This window comes from Balearica regulorum, chromosome 8 (genome assembly GCF_011004875.1).
Source record: "Balearica regulorum gibbericeps isolate bBalReg1 chromosome 8, bBalReg1.pri, whole genome shotgun sequence".
NCBI lineage: Eukaryota > Metazoa > Chordata > Aves > Gruiformes > Gruidae > Balearica > Balearica regulorum.
In genome coordinates this window covers 6,483,641-6,503,924 of record NC_046191.1, presented here as the reverse complement: position 1 = coordinate 6,503,924, position 20,284 = coordinate 6,483,641, and the positions used below count along the sequence as shown (strand labels likewise).

At 40.6% G+C, this 20,284-nt stretch overlaps 1 protein-coding gene across 5 annotated transcripts in view; it reads right to left on the bottom strand.

The window, feature by feature from the left end:
- Positions 1–20,284, bottom strand: part of GLIS1 (GLIS family zinc finger 1) — a 204,846-nt gene that overhangs the window by 44,636 nt on the left and 139,926 nt on the right. The gene's annotated exons all lie outside the window — the stretch shown is intronic.

The following is a 20,284-nucleotide window of genomic DNA, read 5'->3' as shown; positions in this document are numbered from 1 at the left end:
TTGGAGTGTACTTTATATTTATATTTATATTTACAACAAATAAAACTATTCCTGGATAAATGGGGTGCTCATTCTCCTTCTCAAATAACCTCCAGGAAGATCCATCAATCCCAGAAGTATCTCAGCTTCAACTACAAAGGACAAATGCTCTATTTCCAAAGGGCTTTAGGTTGGTAAGAGCTATTTGATCAACTGAGAAGGCCACTTATAGTACCTCCCAGACATCTGGCCCCAATCTGTCACTGCTTAATCCTACAATCTTAAACATTTTGTTGACGTTTGATGCCTGGGATCACTGTAACAAACACTGCATGATCCTCAAAGTCTGTAAATGTCAACAGAGCTCTTAAACAAGTTCATCGATAAAAATAATAATTATATTGCAATTACTACTTTTGTCTTTATTGTGAGATTGTTATTGTGTGCTTCAGACACTGCTATGCTACACACATCTGAGCAAAGACACAAAACAATGCCACATGATTACAGTAAATAGCATGATGCAATTACTGGATTTTATAACTACTGCTGCTTTTAGAATAGGGCTTCTACCAGGAAAAAATATGTTGTAGAAATTTATGGGACTAAATGAGTTCACTACCATGTGGAAATACATATGTTATCTTTATTTTACACTAAAATCTCACTGGAGTGTAACTGCTGCCATACCATGCATTTAAAAGGGATATTTACAAAAACACTAAATTATCTCACAGTGATCTAAACACATCACAATTTTCCTAACAAAACAATTTAATCTAATAACTGTAATTGCTTAAAATGTTTTTTTCTTTGCTTCCACATTATACTTTGAATGCACCTGAGAATGCTGCCAAGCAGAAATAACAGCGTATTCCCAAGAGGGTTTATATTATCAAATGTTTACCATTTTCATAAGCATATTTAATCACAGCCATGTCTACAATATCTGTCAGTGGTACAGATCAGAAGAAATAAACTATACACTAAACAGCTCAGACCATAAGGTGAAGCAATAACTGACATTTTCTTAGGAAATGAGTTATGACTGAAAGAGAGAAGCCTTCACAGTTGTAGTGCTAAATAGGTCCAGTGTGCCATTAGAGAAAGCTCATTAATATACACCTCTGCTCTCTGCTGCAGGATCAGTTAAACAAGCTGCCTTTTATTTATAGACCTAAAAGGGAAAGAGCAGGTCATATTGGCTGCTGACATCTCAGACAGCCTACAGATGGAAAACCCAAAATATTTCATTCCAAAGCATTTAATACTATCAATAGGAAATCTTATGTCTGGTCAAAACATTTACAAGCCTTATGAACATTGTGAAATGCTCTTTCTTCCCAACTGATTACAAAATTGGGAAAATTTTATTGAAAAACATGTTATGAGAAAAAGGATCCTGTAAGGATATGTAACCCTTCTGGAGGGGAGGAAATAGTCATACCACTCTTTAAATAGCATCAACGTTTTATAGCACACTGAGTCTAATGTTGGGGACACGGCAGGAGGCATACGAGGCTCCAAACTGTTACGAATGTCAGTAATTGAAGCACCTGAGTTGGTTCACCCAACACAAGAATCTGATTTGGTGCTTTGTTTTTTCTAGTGAACTGCTGATTGGATTAATTTTTAATTCTTTATCGTAGCCACAGTGTAAAGCCCTGATCCTGCAAATACTTGCTCATGAGTAACATGACTCATGCAACAAGTTTTATTAAACTCAACAGAACTATTTGTGTACATAAAAAGTAACCCATAGGACTGAGCTCTCAACTCCCTAAAGAATCCCAGTTCATATAGCCAGTTTACAGATTTAAATTGTTAGAAGCTGCTTTTTTCCCTTTGTGGTAACAAAATAATGGAAGATACCTGCAATAGAAAAAGGATCTGCCAATTTCTATGGGTTTTTTTGAAGCCTGAATAATTTATGTTTGCAGAGTGACACTTCTACATGATATTTCATTTGAGTCCTGGGAAAAATCGCTTGTACTTGTTTTACTATTTGTATTATGAAAAAAGCATTTAAGGCTTTGACCAGACTATTGTACAATTGCTGGTGTGTAGGAGAAGAAAAGGTTCAGAACAGGAAAAAGAAGAAATCTAGAAAAGTAAGCCACCGTATAAATGTAATACATCCTTCACGTTGTTGGGGTTTAGGGTAATTACAGCCAACCATTTGACATCAACACGTTGTACACCAGCAGTGCATTTTTCTTTATGCTGTTAGACAGGTTGCATATTTCCTAATTAACGTGAAACTGGGAAATACTAATACACTGAAAATCTGGAGGAGGTGTTTCATCAGCATATGTCACTGAATTAAACAAGACTTTGGCCTGTCTCTTTTATTTCAATTTTATGAATTTTATAAGCCCCTAAGTCCGCATTCCTGAACCCCCCTCTGGCAGTACCAGGAGTTACGGGTGCACAAGGAATGCAGACCTGGCCCATGCAAGGCGGAACAACAGACTCATTTAAGTCATGAGGCTTTCAACAGCAACCAGGTCTGATTCCTCATGCGAGGTGATTTCCACACACAAACAGACTTTTCTGACTGCAAAATCCAACCACCTGCCTGCCAACATCCCCTGAGATGGGATTCCTCCGCTCTCACTCTACTGTCTGAAAAATGAATAGCCTTGTTGTTTGAGCTCCCCGAGTCCCTGGGGCACGGCAGGTCTGCCTGGCATGAGGTCGGCAGCTAAGAGTTCAGTGGGACACATCCTGCTCCGTAGGTGCCTGTCCCTCTCCCTTGACTACAGAGGCAGCCTCCATTTGGCTTCTGCATTTTCTTTTTTAAAGATAGTTTTACCTGCGTTCCTGGGTAAATCTGTCATTATATGTGAGTTTTGCCAATCATCTCACAAGGTCTGCTGTCATACCGAGTGCAGAAGGCACTGAGTCTTGGCCTGTCTCGAAGTAGGACTGGCATGTTTTGTCTCTCAAGTCTTGCTCACATAATTGTAAATTATCATCTGTCAAGAAAGGGGTGAATGTTGTTCAAAGCACTAAAATATTCATAGATTTATTTCTTCTAGTACCCATAGGTTAGGCACTTCAGTGAGCATTTCAGTGAGCAAACAGAGCTTTCCATATGTTTTCCAGCAAACCCCAAAATACCTGGGAAACTATCAGAGCATCCTATCATTTTCACAAGACCCCGCTGCTAGTCTTAAAATTCTTTTTAGTAATCCTTCTTTGATCAAGTAGATGGATAAACATTTGTCAAAACAGGGGTATTTGCATTTATTTGCTGCAACATATGAGAATGAACCAGGGGATATCTTACTATCTTACTATCAGCAGCATGACAGCCACAAATTTTGCCATAAGGTTTTGCTAAATATGTAATCTGGAAACCAAACAATTTTCTAAAACCTCATTACAGTTGGACTGAATGCAGTATTATGGCTTGCAGGCAAAAATAACATTGCATGGAGCAACATTTTAAAAAACAGAATGTAAAATTCATACAGTAATATAATAAGCAAAGAAGACACCCCTCCCAAAATCTGCATGTCAGTCCCTTTATTTCCTCATATGTAATTGGGAAATTATTATTTATTTGGGATTCTTTGAATAGCTTGCAAGCTATTCAAAATTAAACGACATCACACAGTCCAATATTTGCTGCTCCAATATCTGAATCCAGATCTGGTTGTTTTGGCAACAAAAATTAAGATTGAACAAAATCAATTAAAAACCTTCTCCAGCTGTGCCAGCAAAGAACCACGAATAAAATCAAAATGCTTCCCTCCAGTTCTTTTAGATTTTTTTAACAAAAATTATAGTTTACTCCACGTACTTCAAAACTCCGTTCATCTGGACCATTAAGTCATTGTCTTACCTTACTTTCCAAGGAAGCATTTCAGTTCCAGTTTGCATCTAACATATCCCCTATTTACACCTATCATCTCAGCTGAAACTTTACTGAAATTCTGCCCCACACTCTGACCTTTATCTTTGTATTCTGGTCCACATTTTAGTCACATCTTTAAATAACAGACTGTGCTTTTGGTCTGGGAGGCCAGTTACACTACAAACAGTTCTGTTCAGAATGCATTTCACTGACATGCAAGATGGAATAGGCGCTCATAAGTTTGGAGTGAAGAATTAATTTGCTTAAGATAATGAATGCAGCCCCAGGACAAGAGGAGAATCCATTTATGTGAACTAACCAGTTCAAAACAAAACAAAACAAACAAAACAAATTAAAGAGAGGACAACAGCAAGAAGGAAAAAAAAGTCATTACAAAAAGAAAAAAAACCCTCCCCCCAACTTATGGCTGATTAGCATAGCGTAGCATCTTAAAAGGCCAAAATACCACATGTGTGGCATGTTACAAAAGAAGATTAAAATAAAGGAAAAAACATCCAGAGAACCATGAAGTCTCAAAACATCTGGAGTTTTATAGTAACAAGGAGGAAAAAATCAAAAACATAATTGAAAAAAGTCCACTGCGATACATTATTGTACAATGAAGCTTAATGGCATTGAAAGGAGAAGAGATGAAAAGGCAAAATAAGGGAGGGGGAGAAATAAAAGAAACAAGAAAAGGCATTTATATTTTAAAGATGTCACTGAGGGTTTTTATCCCAGTTATTAAAAATTACACACCCTGCTTCTGTAAGCTGTTTCTGTAACGTGTTGAGCACTCTCTTTCAGCGTAGGACATTCATGCATGCTGGGGAATTCATCAACCTTTTTGTACCCGGTGTAGGGGCACTTTTCACTCCTGATTCTTTGAGAGACATCTGCAAAGAGAATGGCAGAGAAACTGCCTGTCCTGGTTTACATTCTGAATCCAATGGGAGATTTGAAAAGAGGCAGGACAAACATGTAAATTAAAAATGTTTGCTAAAAAACAATGCACACATTCAGGAATTAAGCAAACAATAAGCTGTTATATTGGCATCAGACACTGGAATCAACTGTAATTTAAATACTCTAAATGTATTCACTAACGAACATTTATATGGAAAAGTGAAATGAAAAACTTCCCTCTTTCTTCATATTTTTCTCTTTTTTTAATGAACCAGTAAAGGAAGAGTAAGATCTGCGCATAGTCCAGTCTGCCTTTGTAAATGCCAACAGTGTGTCTATAAACTTCTTTCCACCACACCACAGGCATGAAACACCCTGGATTAGGTCTGTGCTCTGTCTGTCCCCAGCCACAGGAAGATTTGAGACAAGCCTGTGCCAAACCCTGTCTGTAACAAATATGGTGTAGTCTGGCAACAGTGAGTGTCCATCCTAACTTCCCACTCATCCTCCAGACTACGATTTTTTTTTAATCCTGGGAAACCGTGCTCAAATCTTTGTCAAGACCAATAAATAAATATGTTTTACAGTCATAGCTTGTCATGTGTCATCGCAGCTAACAAAGTGGCTCCTGTCCTTGACAGATCAATCAGAGACGGATCCTGTGGGTGAAAACTGATCTACAGTTGGAAATTGCTGGCTATAGCTAACTAAACTAGTCAACCACAATCAAATTCTCTCTTTGAAAAGATGAAAATTACCAGCAAGGTAACTCTCCACCTACCTATGTGTTTTTTGTTGCAAATACAACTTTTTGTATGCGGTTCAACATAGAACGTTAATTTTCCTCACAAAATCTGTTTCACAAAGTGGATAGCTTTATTGCTGGTTTTTTTTTTTTTCCAGTTTTAGATAGGGTGGTATTTTTTTTCCTAAAAGACACTGTCCTTCTCATACTCTACCTGTATTCATTTCCACATGCACATAATGGAGCTTTTTTCTCAAATTGTCGTTGCTAAAGATCAGCTAAGAAGAATAAAGTTTCCCTGCAAATTGACAAGCTGCATGAAATTTTCAACACTGGATAAATCTTTGCACAAAGCGATAAGAAGGACATACAAATTTCTCCAAGGTTCTTCTTTCCAAGGGAGTAGACAACTCAGTGAGATTTTCCATGCTCAGATAGGCTCCTACTCTTTTCTATGCCATGCTGAGACAATTTTATTATCCATGAATAAAGACTGGGGCTCAACTTTGTGATCCAAGGAAGGCAAGGGATCTGCTAAAATGTACATGATTATGCCCAACACTTGCTCGCAGGTGTAGAGCTGAGCTCTGGCAAAGAGCCCTACAAGAGCTGCTTGTGAAGCACCAGGACAGAGAGATTGTGCAATATGGTGGGAGCTTGTTATCATTTCAGAATGGGTTACTTTATCCTGCTTTCTATCATGCCCTGGTTGGGGAGCAGAACCTCAAGAGACACGGCTTCCTCCTTCACCCGCTGACCTGCTCCAGTCACACTACAACAGAATCCCACAAGGTGACTTTACACTGGGAGAGCTAGAGGGTAACAACACAGAGAAGAATACTCTTTCTGAGAGAACAGAATCTCTTCCCTACAAATGAGGAACTTTTCCTCATTTTACCCAAAGTCGTTAATTTTACTCTTGCAAGTATTTTCATTTCCTCTTGCTTGGCCACGTTGATTACATGAAGGAAAATCTGTAAGATGTAGTCCTAAGAAAATGGCTTCAAGACCTCACCTCTTTTAAAGGAAGTCAGTTTTCTGGCTTTGCCAAAATCAAATCAGCATCTAGGCTTGGTTAGGCACTGCGTTACTAGAAGAGCCTTTTAGAGTTTGGAAACACAATTCTGTTCTTGCACTTTGTAAATGACCATCATGCTTCAGCTGAGCCACAGCAATGGTAGCCGCAGCTAAGTTGCTCCAGTATAACGTGGTGCCTTCTGTAGAGGCTGAGGTCTCTCCGTCTCTCCTGTTACCTCACACTTCCATGCACTAAGTGCATGTGCTTTAACAGTTACACTGGCTGATGCACATCAACCTGTGAAGGGATTATACTGGATTCTGTGCCTGAGCCTCCAAAGGAGATGTTAAATCAAGATTTTTCTAACAAACACCCCAAAGTCCATTGCTACTTTTCACTCAGGGTGACTTACTACATCCTACCACACTGAACTAGTGTGGGTAGTTATGATCTTCACCAAACCCTGCTCCAGTTTCAAGTGCTGGAGTTGCCTTCTAAAGTCTATTGTGAAGATGAGCTCTCTGCTGAAGAGCAGACGGCGTGGCAGCAGTGCTGGGTCCCTTCGTTCTCTATAGCACTGTGGGATCCTTTGGATAAAAGGCAATATAGCAATGTTCTTTTCTGAATAGCACTTAATGTTTTCCCACAGTCTCATTGTTTACAGGGAGTTTAGCAAGTCACTTCACTAATTTAAAATAGATTGTATCCCCCATGGGTGGATAACAATAACACATATTGGTGAATCATATGGCTTTCAAATGATATGTATGAAAAAGAAGTGCTACACATATTGTCTGAAATTTTATTGTGTGAAACCACAGCACTTAGCTCCCTACCAGCTGTGTCAACAATTCAGTGTAATAAACTAATACAATTGTAGAATAACAGCAAGGTTAGTTCTGAAAAATGAAAAGCCAAGATTAAAAAAAAAAAATGCAAAAAGAAAATGTAAATGAATACAGATGAACACCATTTCAGGTGGCAACAACCAGCCTTGCAAATGATGTGGCCTCAGGAAGTTTAGATTCCATCCATGGTTATAGGTTGCCATCTAAAAGTCTAAGAGGAAAAGGGATGATATGGATGAAATTATTTTTAAAATGGAAGAAGAGCACATTTTGATATCTGAGGAAACTGGTGTCTTACACTTAGACTATACAACCACTGCAGAAGCATCCTATCTTACTACAAACTATGTATGCACGGTTAGCTTTAAAATGAAATAAGAGTAAGAATCTCTCCTGGACTTTGCTTCCTAGGTTCAGATCAGCCTCATATCCATGCTGACTCGTTCATACGAGCTGCTTTACACACATGACGTAGCTCCCAAGGAGGATGCTGCCAAAGGACATTCCTGACATACTTGACCAATAGCAGCCCATGTACAGGAATGGCTGAATAAGCCAGGCTCAAATAACAAAGGTTTCACATTGAGCTGTCTCACATAATTTTTAATATGCTGCTAAATAACTAAATAAATAAACAAATAAACATCTGAATAAAGGACATTTTCTAAGATAATATTTTGAGGAAAAACTGGAAATGGAACTCAACGGAAATAGGTTTTAAATTGAAATGTTGAACTGTAGCCCAGAAATGACAAGAAAATTAAATCTCTTTTTTTCCTGAACCCCAATAAAAAAGTCTTAAACACTCTCGGTAGACCACAGTTTTGAAAGAAATGAAATTATGTTATTGTCATGCATGATTATCCAACATTTAGAGGTATCTGCAAGGTTTTCCTGAGAGTTATACCTCCATCCCATAACCTAGCAGGAAACCACAATCACTTCTGTACCTTACGTGAAGGACTTTGAAATGAAAGTGCCTCAAAATCAAATATAAGCAGCTTTCAACATGTGCATTTAATCTTCCTAGGTTAAGAAACACCCTGTGGCCACCACACTAAAGAACTGAAAACGTAAATTGAAGAAATTATATCCATATGATTAAGTAAGATTCTTAAAGAGAAACATGTTGTTAAGTACTTCATTGAGAATAAAATGAAATGCAGTAAAATAGAAGCTATTTGGAATAAATCACTGACGCACATGCTTTCTATGCAAAATGGCAGTGTTCGGCTCTGAGTGGACATCTGGAGCAAATTAGCATTATGTTGAGAATAATATAAAATTAAAACATTTAGTTTCAGCTTCTAAAATTAAATATAAAATCAGAGACAGCTCGCCTTGTGACTCTGATAGCAAGAGTTTATTTTGTTTTTAAAGTTGTTTATGCCTCCTATCACTGTTCTTGGAGCCCCGACACTCCCAGATACTATCTATGCAAACAGCACCAGGCGGAACAGTTTTATCTTGAAATGTGCCGCCGGGTCCTGCATTGGAGGTTCAGAATGAGGAGTCCACGGCCAAGCGTTGGCCAAAGCAGCTTGGGTAAAACACGAGGAAATGACCCAAAACTACAGGCAGAACTCGGACCGCACCCAAGTCGAACCTCCCAGGGCCTGAATATGTTTCATTTTTACATTTGCATGCTGACTCTGCACTTTCTGGCTCTGTAGAGCATTCAGAGTTGATGTGTTGAAGGTGCTGGATGACTTCAAGTCCTTGCAGGGCCTCTGAGCTCCTCCTGGCTGCTGCTGCCGAAGCTACTCAATTCACATGATGTCTGATATGGCCAACTGGGAAGCTCTCCCAGTTCCTATTGAGGTGAGGGAGAGAAGACTCTGTTCCTGGTGGGACCTGCCCTATTTGTTTCAGGGACACAGGCTGTGCAAGAGGCTACTGCACAGTTCCCTATTTCCAAACCCAAAGAAAGCTTTTGTCCCTGTTCCTGTCTCTTCTATGTGCAAACTCAAAGCATTTAAGACAATCAAGCATCTGTACTGCTCTTCCTTTCACTTCCTAGAGATTAACCAGGATAAAGGAGGTGTATGGGGCAGTAACTCCCTATAATCACTCTCCTCCATAACTGGGTCCTCTCTATCACTTGAAGGGAAAGGCAGCTGCCTGCAGCCTTGGGCTTGCCACAACTGGACACCTGGCCCATCCACTTTGGTCCTGAAGCAGGAAAAAAGAGTGTTTCTGCTTCCTCGGGGTGCCAGGCTCAGCACTTGCCAAGACCACAAACTTCAGGGGAGAACTACCTTTTCTCCTGGACATCTTTTTAGACATCCTATGTCAGTGGTCTGCTCCACACAGCTTTCCAGAAGTTACTGGCTTATAAAACTGTCCATCTCCAACTAGACAAAACAGCTACTAGCAATAACATTTCTAAAAAAACTCTGTAGCCACAAGCCATTAGCATCCCTAGTACACTTTTGAACAACTGATGCCTGGCTCAAGGAGCCATGCTTGCAACTGGTGTCCTGCCAAGCACCCCTACTGCTCCTGTCCGCCTGTGAGATCTGCCAAAGGGATCACTTCTGATCTGCCAGCAGCCCGACAGCGTGAACTGAGGCAAATGGGTGTCCAGGAAGTGCTGAACTGAAAAGACAGTGCAATGCAATGGATCTGACACAGCGCTGGCTGTGGGAGATGTGGTGTTTTACTAAGTTCTGTGACTGGGTGACCCTAGCAAATCACTTCATGTCCTGTGCACAGTGTAGTCCTTTGTGCTTTCTGACTGTACTGAAATGCCTACTGAGCAGGGACTGTGTAACACCAAGAGGCTCACGAGATGCTTTCGGAGCATCCTGAACTCATCAGTCACTGGTGTAAAGCCACTGAACCAGGAGCAGTGCTCTGGAGAATCAGGCCTGCTGGCAGAAGGTCAATGACTGTAACACTGGAGAGAATGCTGGATACATAATCATCTTCAGGTAGTTTGCTAATGCACCTTTATGCTTTGACATATTCTCCCAGATGTTTGGAAAAAAAATAACATCAAACAAGCAACCAGCATTTACTTTATATAGCATAAAAATAAGCTCTTCATAGTACAGTTTATCTCCTTTCTGATACATTTGGGAACATGCTAACCTTGCCACCTGTTCCTGGACTTCCTTTAAGGTAGCCCTGTCTTTCAACATGAAACCTAAATTGGATGTGCACAGACTTGCTCCTGCACTTTGCAATGTAAACACCTGCACACATGTTTTAAATAGTCTCACACCTCTATACGTAAAATTTCAGACACCTGTGAATTGGCTTTAAATAGCCCCACTGGGTTTTGTGGGTGGAGAACAACTTCCAGGTGCAGATGAATAAGGTTATTTCAAGGGCATAGGCAATGTACAGCCTCCAGTCTGAGTACATACAATACTACAGTTCCAAATTTAAAGCAAGACTTTAAACAATTGTCCTTTCTCTGACTCATTAATCATCTACAAATGTGGATGTAAATTCATTTGTGTCTCTCTGGATTGTATTGAGCCTTAATTAGTTGGGTTTTAATTCTCTAAAGCACCTTGAGATCTTTGCACTGAGTGTGCATTCCACAGGCAAGAGGAAAAACTTCTTTACTGTGAGGGTGACTGGAACAGGCTGCCCAGACAGGTTGTGGAGTCTCCTTCTCTGGAGAGATTCAAAACCCACCTGGATGTGATCCTGTGCAATCTACTCTAGGTGGTCCTGCTCTAGCAGGGGATTAGACTAGATGATCTTCAGAAGTTTCTTTCCAACCCCTGCTGTTCTGTGATTCTGTGAACAGTCTCAGTCTTGCTCTTCATACAGCTGCAGAGGAAAGGCTAATTTTCATTGGTCTTAGGCTACAGTACTTTGTGATTATTCTGGAGACAACTTTCTTTCCGTGTCTCTATTTTAACACTGAAAAGATTCTGTTGTTTTTATTCCAATTCTACCAGCACCTTCACATCAGAACCTCACTCCAAAATTCTGGCCCGGTTAGCCCATCAATTACTCACACAGATTTCTGATAAACACTGCCATTATGCTTTTGCAAATGATACTCTATGTGAATAAAGGCTGGGAACTCTGAATCTACAGTATGTCTTTTTAAATCCCTACCTTTCCTCTTCTATTTCTTCTCCAGTCACCTCATAATTGAGAAAAAAAATAAGGTGGTCATTTTATTTTTCTGTTTAAAAGAGATGAGTTCTGGAGTAAACTTGCTTTGATTTCATGGTGATCTATGTGACCACAATGCATTCTTTGAAAAGAAGAATAAACTTTGGCATTTAATGAATGATTAGAGCTTTTCCGAAAGCTACCATTTTTATTTTTTTTCAAATGCCGTGTCCTTTTCTCCTTCCCCAGGAGAATGCCCAAAACAACCTCAACTTTCCATATGCAAACAAATACATATTTTAATAACAGCGAGGAAAGTTTTGCAGGGAGAAATAACACCTTTTATTATACCAACCAATACAGTTACAACAATAGCCAGGCTCTCAGCACAAAAGCCATTCTTTGGATGTAAAACTACCTCCAGACTGACCACAAAGAATTGTAGCCAGAGAAAGAAAAGATACCTGCATCAAATTTCCATGCTGCTCTATGAAGAGAATTCTATCGGGCAAGGGGGTCTTTGTGGCGTATCTACACTAGCCTGTAGAATGAGTGGCACGAGCTCATTCCGCCTTTCAGAACAGATCATGAATTCAGACCCAGGCCACCACAGCTGGCCAGAGCAAGGGCAGGGCCAAGCTTCCTGAATGGGGACTACATAGTGCACCAACATGCCACAAACCCAAGGAGATGACTGTTGACACAGCCATCTTCCGGGGTGGAATGGGTATGTTTGCTTTGAACAGAGGAGGCCATGTAAAGTGCCTAGCACTGCTCCACTTTCTCTTCTACCTTTTATCCTTGGGACCAGGGAGGAGATTTTGTGGATCCCTCCTACTCCAACTCCTCTCCCACTAGTTGCAATCCTGGAAATGCTAGAGCCCGTGGGAATGGAGAGATGCAGCACTTGTTTCTGTTCAAACAATCCTGGATCGATGTTTTGTGTGGAGAAAAAAACTTCACGTTCCTCCTTGTGAGCTTTCTGTCTCCTCACTGCCAAATGTGAGCATATGAAATAAGAACTCTTTTAATTTCATGTTGGAGGCTGGTGCCTTTTTAATTAGCCCCTAATTACAGAGAAGCTAAAGAGCAAATAGGCAAATATGCAGTTGGAAAACATATGCAAGAAAAGTAAAAGAGGCATGAGTGGTGGGCCTACTAGTCTTTCCTGTTCTCATTATTTTTATATACACATGACCTCACCAATTACATGATATGACATCAACAGGACTATTCTCTCTGCATTGAATGTCTTCAAAACATTCCTGGCCTGAGAAATTTATCTTTGAAACCACTCACTAGTATCAGCCTTTCGCATATCCTGAAACAGGGACTTCACATACAGTCGTGCTTCTTCCAAATAATTAGTAGTGTAACAGGTTACAGAGGCCTTGTATGTGTGACCACACACACAACTACTGATGCATGCATGCATGCATTAAACATCTCTCTTGAACTGCTGGGGAAACTATATTGCCTCAGTACAATATTTGTACTGATTTCAGTACAAAATCTTTATAGAAGACTGCCTTAAAAGCTGAGCCGTGAGCTACTGGCTGGCAGTATGTTACAGTCATAAAGAGGACTTGGGTTCAAGCTAGCAAAATACTGTACCTTGCTGAGGCAGGAGACCTAGAGGTGTTCAAAAATACTTCTTTAGCTATGTGACCTAGGCTTATCTGCCATAAAAGCATAGCCAGAGTGAAGGACTCCTAAAGCAAAGTTCAGAATGGCTCTTCACCATTAGAATGCCTTTTCTCAATCCTCATGGAGCCAGTACCTGTACACAGCCAAATAATCCACCTCATCAATCTCTGGATATTTTCCAACCAAGTCAGGTAAGCAAAAGAACTACCCAGAACTCATTAAGGGACAACCTAGAGGTTTCTAAACATTTGAGGTGCAGGGTTAACTTCTGTGAGGCTTCTTTAGCCAAATGCAGCAGGGTAGATGATTGAAATACTTTGAAAAAGCTGGACTACTATTTTTAAAAAGGACTGAAAAGGTGACTTCTTGAATGGCCTCTAAAATAAAGGTCTCTCTAATGTTTAGATGAGTACTGTGTGGTGGGAAGGTGTCACATCTGTCTATTCCAGTTTTCATACCTGTTGTGAAGCATCTTCTGCTGCCCACTGTCACCTGCTGTAACACCCTGTACCTGTTATACTATTGGGATTCTTACCCACTGTTGGTGGGAGACAGCTTTCATGTTTTAAAGATCATAGACTCCTCAAAGTCATGGTAACCAGCCAATTGGGGAGGATGCCTCTTACCCACATGTCGACAAGAAACAGCTAGTTGTCTCAGTCCTTGACTCCCTCCTGATAAAGACTGAGGCAGAGGCCTTCCAGGAGGCAACTGAGCCCCCTCATTCTCAGATAGCTGTCGAAGACAGCTGGGATATGCTGCCACCACATTCCTCCTGCAGAAAATAAGGTTTGGAAGGACAAAGAAGACAATTATGTTCTCTGGGAGGGCAAGACCAAAGCCTGATTAGGTGGAGGGCAGGGAAAGATGGGGGGTGGGGAGATAGCATGTAATGATTTCAGTTAAGGAGATGGAGGAGTCAGATCTCAAGAGTCAACTGCAATCGCTATCTTGCTTTCACTGTGGGGTCACCAAGAGAAACAGAGAAGCACAGAAAAGCAAGACAGGGGAAGCAGAACAAATGCTGAGCAACCCATGTGGCAGATTGTGCCTGCTGAACAGAAAAGATTTTAAAATTAGAGCCCAGGATGGGGATGAAAGAAATGATAAAAAGGGTACAAGGTACTTCTGCCTCCAAGTCCTATTTACAATGAAGAACATGTTACTGATTTCGATGTGTAAACCTCATTCTGCTTAGGATCAACCAAGTCCATGTACCTAAATACCCCATGTCAGGCAGCACAAAACATACCCTGAGTTTTTGTTATTTTGTTTGGTTCGCCATTGACATTTTTTACCATGACTAACACATGATTTTCCTTCAAAACTTACCATGACAAAATCACAGCTCTTAAACATAAGAGTACAGCCCGCAGGCTCTCTGAGTTAAAGCAAGCCCTGGCACAACAACGGCATGGAGGACATACTCAGCCACAAAGTATTATGCCAGTAGATTACCACAGACACATTTGTGCACTCACCCTTAAAAGCCGCACGCACCAAACTTTGGCAAACAATGTCAATGACAATAGGAAATGACCCTTCATCAGGGCACAGAAAAGATTTGGCCAACGGAGAAGAACCTCTACGAGCACTGGGTAAAATCATCTTCTCCCCTAGGTTGGCCTTCCCTGCAAATCAGCTGAACCGTCACACTGCAGGGCGAATGAATCAGATCAGTGGGTTCAAGCCTTAATTAAGCTTGCAACCATTTCTTAAAGTTCTTTCCCCTTGCATTAAAATCAGTTTTCTCAGCACATAAAACATTCTTGGCATAAGGCAGAAAAAAGAAAGGGAAAAGTATATTCATGTAGTCATGGCTGAAAGGGTACTTTCCCACAGCAGCATCTGTGAGGAATATTTTGTATTATCTCTAGTTGCCTTGGAGACACGGTGCCAACCTGATGGGCCAGTCATGACCTCAGCTGTGACCTCTTAAACTGAACCACAAAAATGCAATGCATTTGGGCATTACAGACTATCCATCTAGCCTGCTATGGAATTACCCTGCCCTCTGCTCTCTTCTCAGGATCACTGCATGAATATGAACCATCCTTGCTATTTGGATCCCATCTTTCTTTCCTACAAGGCATTCAATGGCATGGTCCCACAGTATGTAAAAGACTGACCAGAGTGCAAAGAACAATTCTTTGGTAAAGAGCTTCACTTCTCCAGAGAATAAAAAAAACCCCAAACAAACCACACCAGGGGCAAATGAGAACAGAAAACCACTCTCCTCGAGACCATTTCAGAGCTATTCTGCAATTCCACCAGCACAGCTACCTCAGACAGGGCTGACACACAGAATGCTGACCTCTGTCTGGAAAGCCATCAGCAACGGGTCTGCTTTGAAAAACCACAGGCTGGAAATGGCAGCATCTTACTCCAAAGACCTGCTCCTTGTGCGCAACCACCATGTTCCTCTTTCACTCACCTGAACTACTGGTTTCAGAATGGACTGACAGTTGGCTGCAAGACGAGCCAGCTCGCCCCGTGGACCTCAAAGGCAGGCAGGGCTCAATGGCAGCACTGGGCAGCTGTAGCTGCTGGTCTGATTTGACCAAGAGAACTTTCTTCATGGTGATGAAGAAGGAACTGCTCAGAGTGAGTGTGGTGCCAAGTTTAATAGCAGGAAGAAATGATTTTGCTTTTACCAAAAGCATGTAATTGTTGTACTCATTTGCAGGTTGTTCTGAAAAGTTACCTTTTTTTTTTCAAAACAAGGTTTGTGAATCTTTTCTTGTTCAAACAGTCAAGTTACTCAGCTCTCCCATCTCAGACAGACAAGGATGAATTGGGTGCTAACTCACAGAACTTCTCTTCTGTGTGTAAATCCACTGACAAATAGCACAGCACAGGAAGGGCACTGTGAAAAATGCGAAGTCCACTGGTCCACACACAAAGTCAACAAAGCCAGGCTCTCACCACTTCGCCTGGGATATTCTGCCTTTCTCCCCATGAGTTGTGGGGTTGGAATATTAGTAAAAAGTTGACACAGCGGTCCCAGATGCAAACCCACTGGCACTTCATCTGATATCTTAAAGTGACAACAAACAAAACCAAAAAGCTTTTATGCCAAACACAACAGTGCAGCTCCAAATACATGTTAACATTCATGGGAGGACAGGAGATCTGGAGGCAGGGACCATAGTAAGTCAAACTTTATTTTTTTGTTACTTTTAATGCCAGTTGAGGACTTGTAAAAAACTGGTAAATCCTAAACCCTAGACAGAACATAATGCTGGCCAAATTTCATGCCCTTCCAATGCTGGGTAGGTGATCTAGGCAATATAATAATGGTGATGATAAACAAGATAAAAACATGTAAATCTGCATAGTAAAAAAAGTCATTACAACCCACTTTGTGCTGTTGGCCACTGTTCAATAACTGGCAATTTAGCCACCAAAGAGCTTATTGCTGTGCATCTGCGATCTGTCAGAAACAGTTCTCAATTGAAACATACAGTTACTGCTATTCTTTGATCTACCGTTGTACATGGGACTTTATACTCTGTGCGCACAGCACTCCTAACTGGAAAAGTGTGTGCTCTTATAACACAAGGGCCATACACTCCCTGTGATGTAGTGCACTGGTTCATTTATAATATTAACTGGTCTTTTATTTTACTTTAATCCTCCAAATTGACGCTACCACCATGCAATGTACATGATACACATTTCATCTGGTATCACCACCCTCTTCCCCCCGCCCCCCCCAAAACCTCTAAACCCTAAGTAATCTGAAGGTCTTTCTACTAAGGTTTTCAGGTGATAGAACCTGAACAAAATCCCTTTAGATTTTAGTCCAAAATTTGGATAATGATTTTATAATTATTAAAAATCATCAGATTTTTTTGAAATCTCCTTATTAAGGTTCTTTCTCCTTACCATAACAAGTTCATTTGAGAAAGAAACTGAACTGGTTGAAGAGAGTACAAGCAATTCTTCCATCAAATCCTCTTTCAGATTAACCTAAAACTTCTAGTTTAGTGGCTTTAAAAGTGCTGAAGAAAATTACAATTTTCTTTTTTTTTTTTTAAATTATTTTTCTTGTTCATGTTTTCCAAATTACCTTTGTGGGTCTAGAAGCGCAAAACTTTGGGTTTTTTGCTTTTAATGATAATGTAGATTCTGGCAATCACATCTGTGCTAAAGGGTCTGGGAGCTGGCATAGGAATTTGGCCCATTGTATGGATAACTCTTAAGTGCCTGTCTCTGGTTTACTTATCTCACTTCCCTCTGACCTAGTAATTCCTATTTCAACACAAGTATTTAATGGATTTATGTGTAAAAGAGACAAAGAGAGATGTACATATTTTTGAATCCAGCCCAATATGAAGCAATCATTTTCAATTAGCATGTCCTTAGATGAATACAATAAGCCAGTGTTTTTCATTTCCAATTTGTTTTGTTCCGTGCAAAAGGAATTAAAGAGATAAAGGACATACAAAGACCGGTCCCAGATGCAGCTGTAAAGCAAGATTTATCGGTTAGTACATTACAAGTATCAGGCTGGCCACCATTCCTAGGGCTTCAGCTTTCTGTCTTTTAGTTGTATCAAGTTTTCTGCTTTAAAGTTAAATATTGAACATCAGGCTGGTTACTTGAGATAGCATCAAAATACATAGCTGCTGTATGTACTGTTCTATGATCGCTAGAACACTGTTCTATAATCGCTAGATTTAGTGGCATACAACAATTTATTTTAACCATCACAATTAAAGGAACAAGAAGATGTACTAAATAAAGGCCTCTTTCCATTTCACTTCTACAGGGAGAAACTTTAGAGCATTAGGTACACAATATTGCATTTTATCAAATAATGCTGTTCTTACTTCAGTACACAGCAAAGCCATCCTATCTTTGCCCTCTCTCTGCGATGTCCCATAATACTGGAAGTCACACTCAGCAATTGTGCTGAATGCGTAGTTTTCTGTTAGAGAAAATGTAATTTGGATGAGCTGCACTGAACACAAGCCACCTATATTTGTCACATATACAAAGTACGACCAAAATCCACTGCAGATGTGTTCATCCTGTGTCATCTTACTCGAACTCAGGGTCCAGTATGTCTGGTACCAACACTGACTTAAGGAATTCTTGCCACTGTTTACCACCCTTTTTTGCTCATTCCTACTTTGTTTTGCATGCCTTCAGTTCAGCCAAGACAAGTGTTTGCAGAGCCATACTGTGAACCAGACCAGTTTTGCAGATTGCAAAACAACAAATAATCAAAAGAAGGGATAGCAACATTCAAACCCTGCTGCATGAATGAAGAGTCAGGGGATAACGTTTTAAATCACGTTTGCTACTGAAAGCCCATGCACTATGAAACTACACCTAGCCAAGGTTGCAGGGCACTAGTCAAAAGCATAGAGAATCACTTCCCAATCTCTTAAGTAAATACCATTTACACAGTAAAACTGTAGCCCACTGTAATGTCCTTATCCTTGCTTAGCTCTGCATGATCTCTCTCTTCCTACCTTAAACTGCCAGAAGTCTCCATGCCCTGCACTCAGTGTTGCACAGACAAGCAGCCTGACCTGTGCCTTGGTGAAGCAATCTCAGACTTGTTGAAATAAAATACTCTATACAAATATAAGTGATTATTACTATTACAATTTCCATTCATTTTCAAGAGCTTACATTTTCACAGGTACACAGACATTAGGCATCACATCCTCTAGTAGGAGTAGGTGCAGATAAGAAATGTCTGCTACATTTTTAAAAAATGTCCTGATAATGTTTATCATTCCATACAGTAACACAGAGAGAGAGCATCTGATTAGCCCAACATAAATCTTTGCAGATAAACAGCATTCTGTGTGCCCCTAGTATTTGCTGACAAAATCTTTTAGTGCTTTCTTCTCAGCATCACCTAAAGAGCAAAGCCAAATTTCCAAAAGCCAAGAGGAAAAAGAAATGTAAAGAGGGTCATAATTCATACTCTGATAACAAAAAAAAAAAAAAAAGGTGCTCAGCAAAACCACCTTATCTACCTTATCTCTGCCCTCTCTATGCAATGGCTCATAACACTGGAATTCACATTCAGCACCTGTGCAGAATGTGTGCTTTTCTGTTAGAGTGAAGGTTACCTGAGGTGCAATGAACAAAAGTTACCTATGCTTGTCACATATACAAAAGCTGAGGTTTGCTCATGAAAACTAACCCTACCACTTTACCATAATTACTCTCACTTTGCCTATACCCACAGGACTGTTTTAAGCAGCTGGTTTCTATACGTAGGGTAAAATCCACACACTGATCCCCTGCTGACCATCGGGGATAAGAGGCCAGGATATCCCTGCTCACACAGCTTAGCACTGAAATAAGGCAAGCCCTGTGTACAGCTGCAGCTGCCACCTTCTTTCCACTGCTGTGCTGGGTGGGGAGAAGATGAGGGGCTGGCAAAGGTAACTTCAAACATTCTCCCTTGACTCTGGGAATGGACCTTCTCAGCTTGTCAGCTGTTCTTAGGGTGGTGAAGCAGTGAGAAGGCAGGCAGACAATGCCCAGCGGCTTTTGCCAGCTCCTGCAGGACAGCTGAGGCTGCACTGGAGTCTGTGTGAACCATGTATTTTCTCATTCCAGCTTACATTAACTCTTTCTTCCATGGCTTCCAGATGCATGTGCTTACCTGAACTGGATATTCCAGAGAAGAACAGGCAAGTTGTCAGTAGGTAACTTTAGCTCCAGTTTAACTGAGCTTCAGCTGGCAAGTTTCTAGTTTTGGACTGTTTGCTAATAAAATAATTGGGGCGTGTGTGTGTGTTTTTAAACAGCTGGGACTAAGCATATAAATCTGCAGTTAAGTCTGTCCTGTGGCTAGATAGAGATGAATTATACTAAGTAACTCTACACATCCCTGTCCTCTCCTGTGTTACAAGAGTGAACTAGGGATAATTGGCGCCAGAATTCTTCATGTTTCAAAGGTGTTCGTTTAGCCACTGGGCAATCTCAACTGTGTGTTAACAGAATTGTGTGCCATCTAATTTCTTTGATTTTAAAACAATAATTTCTCATCATTCTCATTCACTATCCCTCTACACTCCCTCAACCCCTTGGCAATGACAGCCCCAGCCACACAATGTCCATTCTATCTTACTTGTCTGCTTTTCCCTGCCTCTCCAGTGCTGCTTGACCCTCCTTCCTCAAGCAGCTTCCTCCTAAAGAGACCGGAGGAGCTGGGAGATGCCGTG